The sequence below is a fragment of the Kogia breviceps genome, chromosome 9 (genome assembly GCF_026419965.1).
Source record: "Kogia breviceps isolate mKogBre1 chromosome 9, mKogBre1 haplotype 1, whole genome shotgun sequence".
In the NCBI taxonomy this organism is placed as follows: domain Eukaryota; kingdom Metazoa; phylum Chordata; class Mammalia; order Artiodactyla; family Physeteridae; genus Kogia; species Kogia breviceps.
In genome coordinates, this window is record NC_081318.1 from 67,085,643 (window position 1) to 67,100,436 (window position 14,794).

The window sequence follows — 14,794 nt, forward strand, 5'->3', positions numbered from 1 at the left end:
CTTTTGTTATGTATACACGGAGGCGGAGGGTGTCACTTACTGTACTTGACGCTTTCACTTCCTCTCCAGCTTTTAAACAGCCAGAGCCGGGAGGTGGGGGAGAGAGGCGAGGGGGGTCGGGTTTCAAGGACAATGACTAGGACGTTAAAAAGTGAGGGCTGCAATTCTGAAACCACTTGCCCTGACCCTCCTACGGGGCTTAGAGCTGTAAAGAGTCACTTAAGAAGCCTCGGCCCAACCGGGGATGAGAGGCCTCGGGGATGGGACCAGGGACTCAGTGGTGTTGAAATTCATTTGTGATCCTGGTGGCGACCAGAACTAGAGACCAAAGGATGTTTCCGGCAGCTGTTCAGCCCTTTGAGAAACGTGCTGCAGTTCTTAATTTCTAATTGAAAGTTTCCTTCCTTAAATGGAACGTTATGGAGTCGTATTAAACCGGAGTGTGAATGCACAAGGCTCAATTCCGGACCCATGGAGGTCATCGGTCAAAAAATTTTTTAATATTAAAAAAAAACTTATTACTGGGGAAACACCCAGTAACTGTGGACAGCAAGAACACACACAGTGCGTTCCCTGAAAGTAGTAAATCAGAGTTAGCCTGTCCTAAGGCGCGCACCTACAAGCATTTTGAGCGGGAACTGCACATTTACCCGAGCCGGGGAGGGGTTCGGGCGCAGCCTAGCCTCGAGGCTGGCACCGTGAGGCTCTAGGATACTTTCTGAGGGTGCAGTCAGGCGGCAAGTGTGTCCCGCCGAACCCAGCCCCCGTAACCTGACCAACAGTTTCCAAAGATCTTCTCTGCGGCTGGAGCCTGACGGGTAACGATGGTAACCGGGAGGGGGCGGAGCTTCAGACTCAGCCCCTGCGAGGTTCTCTCGGCAGCCAATAATTTACCGTCTGTTCCCAGCCCATTGTTGTTTATTGCTGACCCCGCAGCGCTCCGCTAGGAGATTGGCCGCTTTAGGAAAAGAGGCGGAGCCTCTCCCGCCCCTGCAGCCACCTTTCGGTTCCATTCACAAAATTCCGGCCTTTCTTGGTCACGTGGTTGGGGGCGTGGCGGGGCAGGGGAAATGACACAACAAAGGCCCAAGTTTTCCAAACCACAAAACTTTTTTCTGCCTCGTTACCTCCTCTCTGTTCCGTCAACGAACAAATACTAGAAGATGAGGAACAGGAGGCTTGGGTCTGGGAGCAACAAAGAGGGGGGAAAAAAATAAGTCCGAAATTAAAGGAAGACTCACAGGGAGATAATTACGGGGTACATACACTGCATATGAGAAAAGCTGCGAAAGAGGAAAGGAAGAGAATAAAGGAGTGGGGAGAAAGCCTTAAGGAAGCTAGGAACTTAGGCTTGCTGCTTCAAGTCATTGCTTTTAGACTGTCAAAGAGTAAATGGATTTCAGTTTTCTCACAACACTCTGTAATTTTCATTCCTACCTTAGATTTATCCCATAGTTTGTTAACTTTTTAAAGCTTCTTTCAGGCACACTGCAGGTTTTCACTGGCTGACAGTTTTAGTTTCCATTTGCCAAGACTTCACTCTTTCACAGGCCCCCCAAAAGCACTACCCCGACTTCCCACCTATGCTGGACTGACCAACAGAAGCTGAGCCTTAATCCTCGGATTTGACTACGTATTGCAGGGGCTCCATATTTTCCCTTTGTATTCTTTAAGCGAACTCAGCTTTTCTAACTATTTGATCTTAACAGTAATTGAATATGATGATATGTGAATGAACAGACAAGCCAGTCTCGCTACAGCTCAGATTTGTTGAAACAGCACACAGTTTTGAGATTGTTTCCCTCTAGCAAGTGGACTATCGGACCAGGCTCCCTCCTCCCTCCCACTTTCTCTTCTGCCCTTTCTCTTTCTGTCATTTTTGTGCCGTGATACTTAGTGAGACACTAGCTTTTAGTTTGGCTGCTGTTTATCTTCTCTGCTTGGCGCTGGGAAAAACCAGTAGACCATTGGAAGGGCTAAAAATTCGTTTTTCAGAAATTGTTACCATTGTGGAAAATGTCTGCAGAGGCAGCTGTTCTATCCACAGAGATGAACGTCAAAAGTTGCACAAAGTTTCCACTACTTTTGAAAGTGAGTCTTTAAAAATCAGCTTAGTAAACGCCAGTCCTTCTTGAATGGAAAATTTCATTTTGGCAGGATTTCAGGCATAGAATGGCAGAGCAGAGGCCAAGAGGCTTTGACATTTATTTACTTGTATTATGAAATTCCATTTGGGTTTTGAAATTAGAGCTCTTGAGAGAAAGCCCACCTCCCCCCCTCGGCCCCCCATAAAAATCCATTTCTGAGTTTGGAAAGTTTTTAACTTGCATAAAAAGCTATTTAAATCTTTATAGTTCCTTTGCTGTTATTTAATAAAATAAAATTCATTAGTGGCTTTTCTGCAGTTAACTTATTATAGTATAGGGCTTCCCTAGTGGCGCAGTGGTTGAGAGTCCGCCTGCCGATGCGGGGGACGCGGGTTCGTGCCCCGGTCGGGGAGGATCCCGCGTGCTGCGGAGCGGCTGGGCCCAGTGAGCCATGGCCGCTGGCCTGTGCTTCCGGAGCCTGTGCTCCGCAGCGGGAGGGGCCGCGGCAATGAGAGGCCCGCGTACCGCAAAAAAAAAAAAAAACAAACCAACAAACAACTTATTATAGCATTATACTGAAAATGCCTGATGTTAAAGCACATTTCTAAAAGCAGCAGAAAGGAACTAAAATGGTACTGATAGTTTGAAATGGTTAATATGATTAAAATTAAATGAAATTTGTTCAAATTGGGTTGATTATTAAGTAAAATAGTAACCTGTATAATTTTTTAAATTCTTTATAAGCAAACTGTTAATGGCCTAGTTTGCACAGAGCTACATCAAATAGATAAGGAAAAGACAGACCATTAAATAGACAAGTGGGCATAGGAATGAACAGGTGAATATAATTTTAAAGGAAAACTTAGAAACCTGCCAGAATAGTGAAAGATAATGAGTGGCTATAGTGGGCTCCCTGTGAGAAGAGAGGCAGGGATTTGAGAGGAGTGTAGACCCTAGGAAGAAGGTAAGGGTATCAAGAAAATTGACACTGCGTACAAGGTGTTAGCTCCCACTCTAACCCTGCCATTCTCAGCAGGGCAATATCTCCAATATTCCCTTGTAGAGGAAATGTGATTTAAAAAATTGTTAACTGCATTGGAAGTCAGGACATTATTCATTAAAAAAATTAAAAACATCTTTATCCCATCAAGTTGGAAAAAAATTCTAATGTCCAGGGATGTTAGTGTTGGGATAAGGGCACTCACATGTATTGCTGGTTGGAATGTGACTTTCTGCAACCTTTTTTTTTTTTTTAATTTATTTATTTTTGTCTGCGTTGGGTCTTCGTTTCTGTTCGTGGGCTATCTCTAGTTGCTGCGAGGAGCGGCCACTCTTCATCGCGGTGCGCGGGCCTCTCACTGACGCTGCCTCTCGCTGCGGAGCACAGGCTCCAGACGCGCAGGCTCAGTGGCTGTGGCTCATGGGCCCAGTCGCTCCACGGCATGTGGGATCCTCCCAGACCAGGGCTCGAACCCGTGTCCCCTGCATTGCAAGGCAGATTCTCAACCACTGTGCCACCAGGGAAGCCCCTGCAATCTTTATAAAGCAAGTATCTACTAGACCCTAAAATGTCTAAAGTATGAAGTCAGTATCTACTAGACCCTAAAATGTACAGTATCTATTAGACCTTAATTAGACCCAATAATCCTGACTTGGGAAATCTATTCTATAAAAATAAAAGCAATGTGCATAAGAACATTTACTGAAGTATTATGTATAGAGGGGGAAATTTAGAAGCAATTCCAATACCCACCAATAAGGACATGGTTTTTAACATAGTATGATCATTTCATACGTTGGAATTCAATTATGGTGCTTATATAACTGTTAAAAAGTATGCTGCATTCTTGGTTCTCAAACTTGAGATTACTTAAGAAACTCCTTGTTAAAAATTCAGATTCATGGATGGACCCATAGAGTTTCCGATTCAGTAGACCTGAACTTGGGCCCAGCAAGCTCATCACCTGAAAATTCTGTTGCAGAGGATTTTGTTGTAGTTGGCCTCCGAATCTTTCTGGGGAAACTCTGGGTTGGACCTCTACCAGAAATCCAAAGGGAGACCTGCAATGTTTACTAGTTTGGACATGTTTTGCTGGACCCACATAATGTTGACATGCTTGGAAATTTCATCAGCAACACGGAAAATTTCGATTTCCACTATTGTTTGACAAATCAGAGAATATGATAATGCTGAGACTAAATTCCCAAATAGCAACCATCAGCTGGAGCTTGTGAAGCTCTTGTGAAGGAGCACGGGTTTCAGTTTTGCCATGGTCCACACTCTTCCCTAATCCCTGTTTTGCTTATTTATGTTATGTTATTTATGTTATCCACCTGACCCCTGTAAGCATTTGCATGTGTCAATCCCGAATTACATGTGGCATAGCATGTTAATAAAAGCAAGGGACAGAATATAGAGTATCATATATTCTGTTTTTGTTCAAAAGAAAAAATAGTGTGCATAAAGGTGCCTGCATACACATATAGGAGACATATGTGTATATATACCTATACACCAGTATTTCTCAACAATTTTTCATTACTGCCCCCCCACAGAGCCTTTGTGGACATTTTTTATTTCTAATTTCCCCCCTCCCATTAAACTTTAATATGACAGATATACTGTATATTTGTTTATGAATATAAACAAATATAATAAATAATAATTTTTAAAATGTAATGTAAAAAAAAATAAATGTAATCCTTTGGAAGGTCACAAATTAGTGTAATATCTAACATCTATCCCTCCAAGAACCAATTTTCAACACTTGGGGGCAATATCACCCCCACTGAGAATGTATAATATATACCTTTATTTTTCTCTTTCTATAGGTACTATATTTAGCTAAAAATATTGATTTTTATCATCCCAAAGAATACACATCCATCTCTTATTATTAGTTACAGGTACCTCTAGTAGGTCTGATTGGAGGTGTGAGGTAAAAGATAATCATAGGTGGCTTCCTTGGTGGCACAGAGGTTGAGAATCTGCCTGCCAAAGCAAGGGACACGGGTTTGAGCCCTGGCCTGGGAAGATCCCACATGCCGTGCAGCAACTAAGCCCGTGTGCCACAACTACTAAGCCTGTGCTCTAGAGCCTGCAAGCCACAACTACTGAGCCCACGTGCCACAACTACTGAAGCCTGCATGGCTACAGCCCGTGCTCCGCAACAAGAGAAGCCACCGCAATGAGAAGCCCGCGCACAGCAATGAGGAGTAGCCGCCACTCACCGCAACTAGAGAAAGCCTGCACACAGCAACAAAGACCCAACACAGCCAAAAATAATAATAATAATAAAAACCAAACAAAGACATTTATAAAAAAAGATAATCATATTTTTCTTTTAGCACGTGTAATGGTTTGCTACAACATACATGTATCATAGTCATTTTTTAATCCATTTAAGGGGTGAACACATTAGTAGTTTAGAGTTAATTTTGTAAGAACCATAGAAATTTTCATTTATAGAATAACAGTATATCTAGATAGTCATGGATCTTAACTTTGAGTGATTTGTAAATTTTAGAATAAATAACAAGGAGCAAAACACATCTTTTACCTTTCTTTGGAAAGAGGACTACTTGCATTTGAAGGCATGGCATTGGTAACATTAAACAGTAAGACATCGGTGGAGTTCACCAATCTCTACCCTTGTAGTTGTTTTCTGGACCACTGTGAGAGATGCAGGTTTGGTGGAGGTGCTTTCCTCATGTAAAAGACAGGTTAGTAACAAAGGGAAAAAATGATTCTAAAAGTCCACTTTAGAAATGGAATTTTATTCTCCTGGGACACAACTTGATTTAGATCATTAACTTTAACAATAAAGTTAAGTTTTTATGTGTATTACACGTTGGGAGGACTATTTCTAGGCTGGCTTCCCAAAGTACCTCCTCTGGGTGGTCCTCCTGGAAATATTTTGTTTTCCCCAGTTCTGAATCCCAAGGTAGCTTTAGGAGAATTTCTTCTTGTGGCCTCTCAGACTGGCATTTTTTCATAGCTCTAAATTCTGTGTAAATGTTAATAATTGTCCTTCATTCAATATTTAGGACCTGATTACAAGTATCTTAGCCACTGGCATATAGAAGGTATTTAATGCTTGTTGTAGGATGAATGAATCAGTGAATGGATAGCCTACTACTGAACTGCCTCACTCTACAAATATAAACACATTTCAAATATTAACTAAGCCATGTTGTAGGCAATGACTGTTCTGAAAACAAATAAAAATTTGCTGGACAACTGAAAAGGGCCGATTTACCTGAGTACAAATGGCTTTCTGATAAAAGTTTGTTCTTAAATTATTATTGGAAAGAAAATTAAAAGCTGCATTGAGCTAAATATATTTCTCCTATGTATAGGTTTCTTTCATTTTTTTTGACACAGAAAAACATTCTTTGTGATTTCTAAGGATCTGATATTTGTGACCGACAGCAAAGTATTTGAAGTATATAATTCAGAATCATAACTTGTACCAATGTAACCTTTCTTTCTTTTTTAAATGTATTAAATGAAGGGTTTGTAATAGATGCCCTTGAGATCCCTTATGAAAGAAGTCCCCTGATCTTATTTTTAGTCAATGGCTGTGTTAAAGTCACTCAGAGGAAATAAAACAGTGGTGTAGTAGAAAGAGGATTTGGTATCAGGCGGTCATAGATCTGAATGCCTGTCCAACACAGGTTAAATTACGTCATGTCTCTGAGTCTCAGTTTCCACAGCTATATAATGGACATAAAACCTCTTTTCCAAAATTGCTGTGAGGAGGAAATGAGCTAATGTATTTAAATTGCCTTAGAGAGTTGGTACTCATAGTAGTTGCCTTTCTTGTCCTGTGTGTTAGAGCTTTTCTCTGACATGATATAAAAGATTTCTCCTCTCTGGGTCAGTCCTCTTTGGCCTGATGTCACAGATCTATTCCCGTGACCTTCCAGATGACTTTTAGAACTGTCCTTAATACCTAAGAACAGTCAGCCGGACTTCCTGTCCATGTTTAAAATAATTTTCTAGCTTCCCATCAATGTGGAGGTCAATTCCTGGTCTCCAATACTTATCCTGCTCAGGCAGGAGACTGACACATCAGATTCCTCACCCTGGTCTCTAGTGATCAGCCAACGTGACGCCTGACACCACATGCCAATTATCTTGCAGTTAAGATCTCCTTGCTGAGTTCAAAACTCTAGCATAGTAGTTGAAGGAGAGAGAAAATGTTGCTTGACAGCAGTGCACAACAGAGGAATTAGTCTCAAGAAAGTAAAACAGAAAATTTGTCCAAACAGAGCAGTTTCTGCAAAGGGGGCAAAAGAACAGCCTCGTGTCCATCATTTCCTTAATACCTAGAAAGTCCTCCCTGAATGAGGGTCACCAATGATCCTTAAGTCAGTTTCTTGGTATTTGAAGAACAATGTGTCTTTGAACTTTGTAATAGTGATTTCACTTCTTTGTGATCTTCCTGAATTCTCTTTTATATTTAAAATGTTCCTTTTGTCCTGAATTTCTTCTCAAGTTTAAAAATAGCCCTTTGACTACAGGCATTTCATGTGAGCACATCAAAGAAAGCTACAAATCTTCTTTGTATCTGTATGACACGGTCTAAATACAACTCAGGTTTTTATTCTTGGTTCACTTTTACATTCTAACTTGAAATTACTCCCTGTTTCTCTTGTGTCAAATCATATCAATGCTCATAAGTTTATCAAATATATCTTGGAGCAACATAGTCCACCCAGAAAAATAAGTTATTTATGATGAGAGTCTTACCTTTGTTAGGAAAGATTTGTATCTGACACTCTTTACATCATTTGAGTCCATAAAAGAAGGCATTATCAGAAAGTCATTCAGGAAGCAGGTATGTATATGGATGAGACCTAAAAATAATTTTGCATTCAGAGTTAAAACAAAGATATTCTTTCCTATACATATACATATTCTCACACCCACTCCTACTGAAATATCAGAATTCTTAAGATAATAAGTGTTATCAATTAAAACAGAGGAAAAGGCCATGACATTCATTACAAATAGCTCTTGTTATTTGATTCATTCGTGACATAATGCGCGATATCCATGCTTGGTTTCCAGATAATTCAGTCTTACAGCTCAAAGGGGCATCAGTAGCTCATCAAGGTTGTTATCAATGCCATCACTACTCTTCTTATTTTCCAACACATAGAGCCATACTTATTTAGAGCTTATCAATTCTTACTTAAGCCTTGCATATCTGATAACTGATCAAGAACACTCTAGATCACTGTCTCTCAAATTATCTGCAGTGAAAGACCAGTGTTAGTTATCCATCACTGAGTTACAAACTATCTCCAGATTTAATGGCTTAAGTTAATCCACGTTTATTATCTCACTAACTTTGTGAATCAGGAATCTTAGAGAAACCTAGCTGAGTGTTTCTGGCTCAGGGTCACTTCCGAGGCTGTAGTCAAGCTGTGATCTGGAGCTAGGAAATCTGCTGCCAAGCTCATTCATGTGGTGGCTGGTGGTCTCAGTTCCTTGTGACTATTGGCCACATAGCTCAGTTTTTCACCATGTGTGTTTCTCCAAAGGGCTGCTGATGACAAGGCTTTCAAGTACCAATAATCCAAGAGAGACAGCTCAAGATGGAAATCAGTCTTTTACAACCTAATCTCGGCAGTGACAAACCATCAATTCTGCCATAGACTATTGGTCATACAGACTAATACAATGTGAGAGGGAGATGGCACAAAGGTGTGAATATTAGGAAACTGGGATCGCTGGTGGCAATCTTAGAGGCTGACTATAAGAACTTTTTTCTTTTCAAATGTCCAATCTATCACAGATTGAACACAGATTTACTTGCCATTCTAATTTATGCAAAATGGCTTCCACAATTAGACCCAAGGCTCCAAGAGAACAGGGACTTCATCTTACTGAGGTGTATTCCTATCGCCTCAGTCATCTCTGAGGGATGACTGTTAAAAGACTTATTAAACACATCTTCTTGTTAAAGATGCATGTATGGACTGAATGTTTGTGTCCCCCCCTCCCCAAATGCTTATGTTGAAGCTCTAACCCCCATTCTGATGGTATTGGGAGGTAATTAGGGTTAGATTAGTTCATGAGGGTAGGGCCCTCACGATGGCTTTAGTGGCCTCATAAGAAGAAGAAGAAGGAAAAGAAAGAAGAACTCTCATTCTCTCTCTCTCTCTCAAATCCCTTCCTTCTCTCCCCCTCCCTCCCTCCCTGTCCACTCACAGCTTCTTGAGCACATAGTGAAAAGCCAAGCCAGGAAGAGAGCTCTCACCAGAACATGACCATGCTGGCACCCAGATCCTGGATTTCCAATCTTCACAACTGTGAGAAAATAAATTTCCATTGTTAAGCCAGTCTGTGCTATTTTGCTGTGGCAGCCCGAGAAAACTAAGAGCCAAAGGAAATCAAGAACTTCAAATTACAACACCATTTAGGGATTTAACGCTTCAGGATTGGGATATGCTTAGTAATAGCTAAACTAAATCCCTTATGCTGAAGTGGAAACATATTTCCTCTTATTAAATTCTCTGTTCAGCAAATGGAGAAGTGCAGCTGCTACCGGCAGGTCTCAGAACTCATCATCACAGCATACCAGGCACTGTGATATATGAGGAAGACACAAATAACATAGCACCCCCAATAGATGAAAAGCATAAGCTAGAAGGAGAGATACCCCAGCCAAGCAGCCTTTTAGAGGGGCCCTCCATGATTCACCCCATGTTTCCCCTAACTCATGGCTTCTCCGGCATATTAATCTGCTTTATTCATTTTGGGATTTAGCTTGTTTAAAATATTCCCACTTGTTTACGTATATGCCCTGGTTTTTGTTTGTTCCCTGACTCTTCCTTCCCCACTACAAGATGTAAGCTCCAGGAAAGTTGGGTGGATCCTGGTGGTCTTGTTGATTATTTTATTTACAAACCTGCCTGGAATTGGACTTAGCTCAAACGAAGCATTCACCAAATACACACTGAATGAATACAGTTAACTAGAGGTACGTTCAAGGCAAGATGGGATCTATACGCTTTTCTATAAATCCTGTCTCAAACTGTCCGTGACAAGGCCTAAAATTCTACTTTGTTCATTTACGCTTTCACTTAAGTTCTGGCCTTTCAATATTTGATCATTGTTTTTTCCCTCCACTGCGTCTTCTTCTTCCGGCTTTTTAAGCTGTGGAGCCACAGTACAAGCACAATATTCTTGTGTCTGTTCAGTGATTCTACTTCATCTTTGGATCACCTAATTTAGTTTGGAATGAAGTGACATCAATGGGAGTTTTGCATGAATAAGGGCTGCGGATGAATCTGTTCAAATGAAATGGAAATTAAAGAGATGTTTTCAAGGACATTTGTTCTAAAAATTGATCTGCTTTATAATTAGTCTCATGTAAAATTATTTTTCAGTAGTCATGGAAATTGCCAGGTAGCCCACTAACGCAAATGAGTAAATTAACCATTACCTAGGAATTTACAAAACTGGGATGGGAAAGGCTTTTTTTAAATCAGAATTTTTTTTGGTTAATATTTAACTGTTTATTTGTGAAAAATAATTGAATTCTGCTCTGTGCTAAGCTGTGCACTGGGCATATTATATACTGCATGATTTCTCTCACTAGATCTTCAGAACAATACTGCAGCAGTGGTACCTGCTGTCCCATTTTACAGTCTAGGAAACTGATTTAAAAAAAAAAGTAAAAGGAATCACCCAAAGTCACAGAGCCATCAAGTGGAGGAACAAAGCTACAAACCTCAGCTCATATGACTCCCAGGCACCTCAAGACCATGAATAACTGGCTGCTGAATAATTGCTCAAGTTTGGTTTGAAGCACTTTTTAATGTGTAGTCGGGACAAATGTGACTACACAATAAACGGAACAGTTTCCCAAAGTTTTTCTTGAGGGAAGGACTTGATCTTGAAATACTAATAGATATCTGGAGAGGAAAAAGTTGCCAGGGTAGATTTGAAAGTTTGAGAAATCCTGAAGGGAACACAATTAAATCAATTTAAGACAAAACAAACGAAAGCAAATAACCCTTTGGCAATTATCAGAACCTTCAACGCACTAATGCTCTGGGGGAATTAAATCTCCATGGTGGTGGTTTAGAGCCTCCTAGAGATGGGGAAGGTGGGGACCTGGATTGAGACAGTACAATAAAATTTCCAGAAGTAGTTGATCATCTAATATTTTTCCCTCTTAGAACATTTTTAGGACTAAAGCCTTATGGGTTACAGTTTGTAAAATACTTGCATAAATTATTAGAGCAAAAACAAAGGAGCAATTCTGAAGGAGTTTACAATGAGGGCTGCTAATTATACTGATTCAATATTACCACGTGAATACAAAAGATGCCCTTTTCGAATGCTCCTACACTGTTGGTGGGAACGTAAATTGGTACAGCCACTATGGAGAATAGTATGGAGGTTCCTTAAAAAACTAAAAATAGAGCTACCATATGATCCAGCAATCCTACTCCTGGGCATACATCCAGAGAAAAACATGGTTCAAAAGGATACTTGCACCCAAATGTTCACTGTAGCATTGTTTACAATCACCAAGACATGGAAACAACCTAAATGTCCATTGACAGAAGAATGGATAAAGAAGAAGTGGTACATATATACCAGGGAATATTACTCAGCCACTAAAAAGAATGAAATAATGACATCTGAAGCAACATGGATGGACCTGGAGGTCATCATACTAAGTGAAGTAAGTCAGACAGACAAAGACAAATATCACTGATATTACTTACATACAGAATCTAAAATTTTAAAAATGATACAAATGACCTTATTTATAAAAGAGAAACAGGCTCACAGACTTAGAGAATGAACTTGTTTGACTTCAGTCCTAGGCTTTGTGAAATTGACCTCAGCTACCTTTTATTGTGTCTACTTTTCCTTATGATTGTCAGTATGGGTTTAAAAGTAATAAGTGATATTTGCATGAAAAGGATGATTCTTTTTTCTTAATTTGTTTTGGTTGGGAAAAGATAATGGCATGCCATTGGGAAATATGAAGGATGCTAAATAATAGGCAGATAACTATTGGGGAAAGTTATTTCTACAACAAAACTTAAGAATGTTTGACTGTGAACTTTATTTTTTAATGAGAGGCAGCATAACACAATGGTTAAGAACATGGATACATTTGACACCTTTGAACCCTGAATATCTTTGCTTTCATGGGCTCCTTCCTCCATTAAAAAATAATAGTAAAACTATATAATTATATTGTTATATTTTAAGACTGTCTTGGCATAAGAAATCTGAAATTATATATTCACTGTTATGATATTAGTTACATTATACACTCGATATTATACTTATTATCTGCTTGTTATTATTAAATTCATTTTTTGCTTCTGATTTTAAAAGAAACTTAAATTGAAACATTTTTTATGGTCCTCTAAAATATGGCAGGCCCTTGGTTCTATGTCTGTGTGCCTAATGAGAAGTCAGCCCTGCTTAAGAATGTAGGTTCTGAAGACAGACTGCCATGTTGCAAATCCTAGCTTTTCTACTTAGCAGCTGTGTGACCTTGGGCAAGTTATTTTACTTTTCTGTGCCTTTATTTGTTCTTCTGCAAAATGGGGATAATTAAATACCTCCATCACAGAGTCGATAAAAGGAATTCTCTCTTATCAAGTGCTTAGTTCAAGGCTTGGCACATTCAGTTTCTAGTAGGTTATACCAATTTATTTTATCAAATTAAATTAGCTGATATTGGAGTTGAAGTTCTTCTGAATAGAAACAGGCTTCTCCTTGCCCAGGAAGAGAAATAATAATAAAGAAGTTGCATTCAGCTGAGAGAAGATGGGAGAGGATGTGGACATTGAGAAGGATGAATTCCTGGGGCTACGTTGCCTGATTCCAAATTTGCTTCAGCCATTTAATAGCTGTGTGATCCTGGGCAGTTTGCTTAATCTCTCTAAGCCCTGTTTCTACCTTTTTGAAATGCGGATAAAAGTAGCATCCAGTTTATAAGGTTTTTGTTAATTGAAATGACCAGTTTATGATACATTTATAATAACAGCTACATACTGTCAACAATTATTTTTATTTCTTAACTTTCTACCAGCTGTTTTGCACTCTAGTTCTCCCTTATTACTACCACCTTTCCTTGGAATCCAGAGTGTTGGCCTCAACTCTATGCAGTGACAGCTGTAGCTGTAGCTGGGGAGCCCAGAGTAGCCTCCTTGACCTGAAGTGTGTAAGGAACTATGAAACTAAGGAAATCCTACAGTATAAATACAAATTTTTTATCATTAAAAACTTCTTTCTCTCCATTTTCTCACTGATCTGTACAAGCAGAAATCCTTTCTTGATTTGTATTATCAATTTAGCCATTACTAAAATACAAAAGTGGTGGAGTGTGGGGAATGAGGATGTAAGAGGGAAATATTAAGTGTAACTTCCAATGACATTTGCTGGATACATCATTGGTTCTAAAGAAGAACCTCTGATATATGATCATTACCAAGAATGCCTGAAATGATGTTTAAATACAAGCTAATCAATCTTTTCAGGGCAAAATTATATTTGGGGACAAAAATTCATGTGAAGGCCTATATAAGTGTGGGACCCTTGTCAAGTATGAGTCCCCTCTTGTCTAAGGAGAGAACTACTTGGATGCTTCATAAGTCTCTTCTATTCCCTTCTATTCTCCCACACGTTTAAGAATGAAAGGACACGTATGTACACTTGATATTCATAATCTCATTCTAATGGTTGGCTTATGTTCAACAAAAGTCTTTAATTCAATGAAATGGCATATCTTTAATGGAAGAATAACAAAGAAGGGCAATTTGCATTTCCTGTTTGGTAAAAGTGAATACAATATATAGAATTTAGGAAGTGACTGCTAATATTGTCAGGAGGTAGTTATATACTATTACAAAAGATTTGTTTTCCAAATAATATCATACATACAGACATAATTTTTTTTTTTTTTTTTTTTTTGCGGTACGCAGGCCTCTCACTGTTGTGGCCTCTCCCGTTGCGGAGCACAGGCTCCGGACGCGCAGGCTCAGCGGCCATGGCTCACGGGCCCAGCCACTCCGCGGCATGAGGGATCCTCCCGGACCGGGGCACGAACCCGTGTCCCCTGCATCAGCAGGCGGACTCTCAACCACTGCGCCACCAGGGAAGCCCCAGACATAATTTTTAAGTCTTTAAAAAAAAAGAGTTGTGAATTTTCTTTATTTTTTAAAAGATTTTTTGACGTGGACCATTTTTAAAGTCCTTATTGAATATGTGACAATATTGCTTCTGTTTCATGTTTTGGTTTTTTTGACCCCAAGGCATGTGGGATCTTAGCTCCCCAACCAGGGATCGAACCTTCACCCCTGCATTGGAAGGCGAAGTCTTAACCACTGGACTGCCAGGGCAGTCAGTCCCCATGAGGTAAGAATTTTAAATCAGAGATTGAAAATATGGGTACTTTAGGATAAGTCTATGTGTGTACAGATAAATATATAAATATAAAGACAATTTTAAATATGGGGAGAAAGAAAAATATTTATGACATTTGTCTATTCATACAAGTTTCTACAATTTGACTGCTTATTTTCTGTGGGTTAAAGAAATCAAAGATATGATTTCTTTGCTGTTTAGATGTAAAAATTTCATAGAAACTTCACAAGACAGACTGCATTTCCCCCCCCAACCACCCCGTATTATCTATTTTGTGTTAGTTAGTCGTATA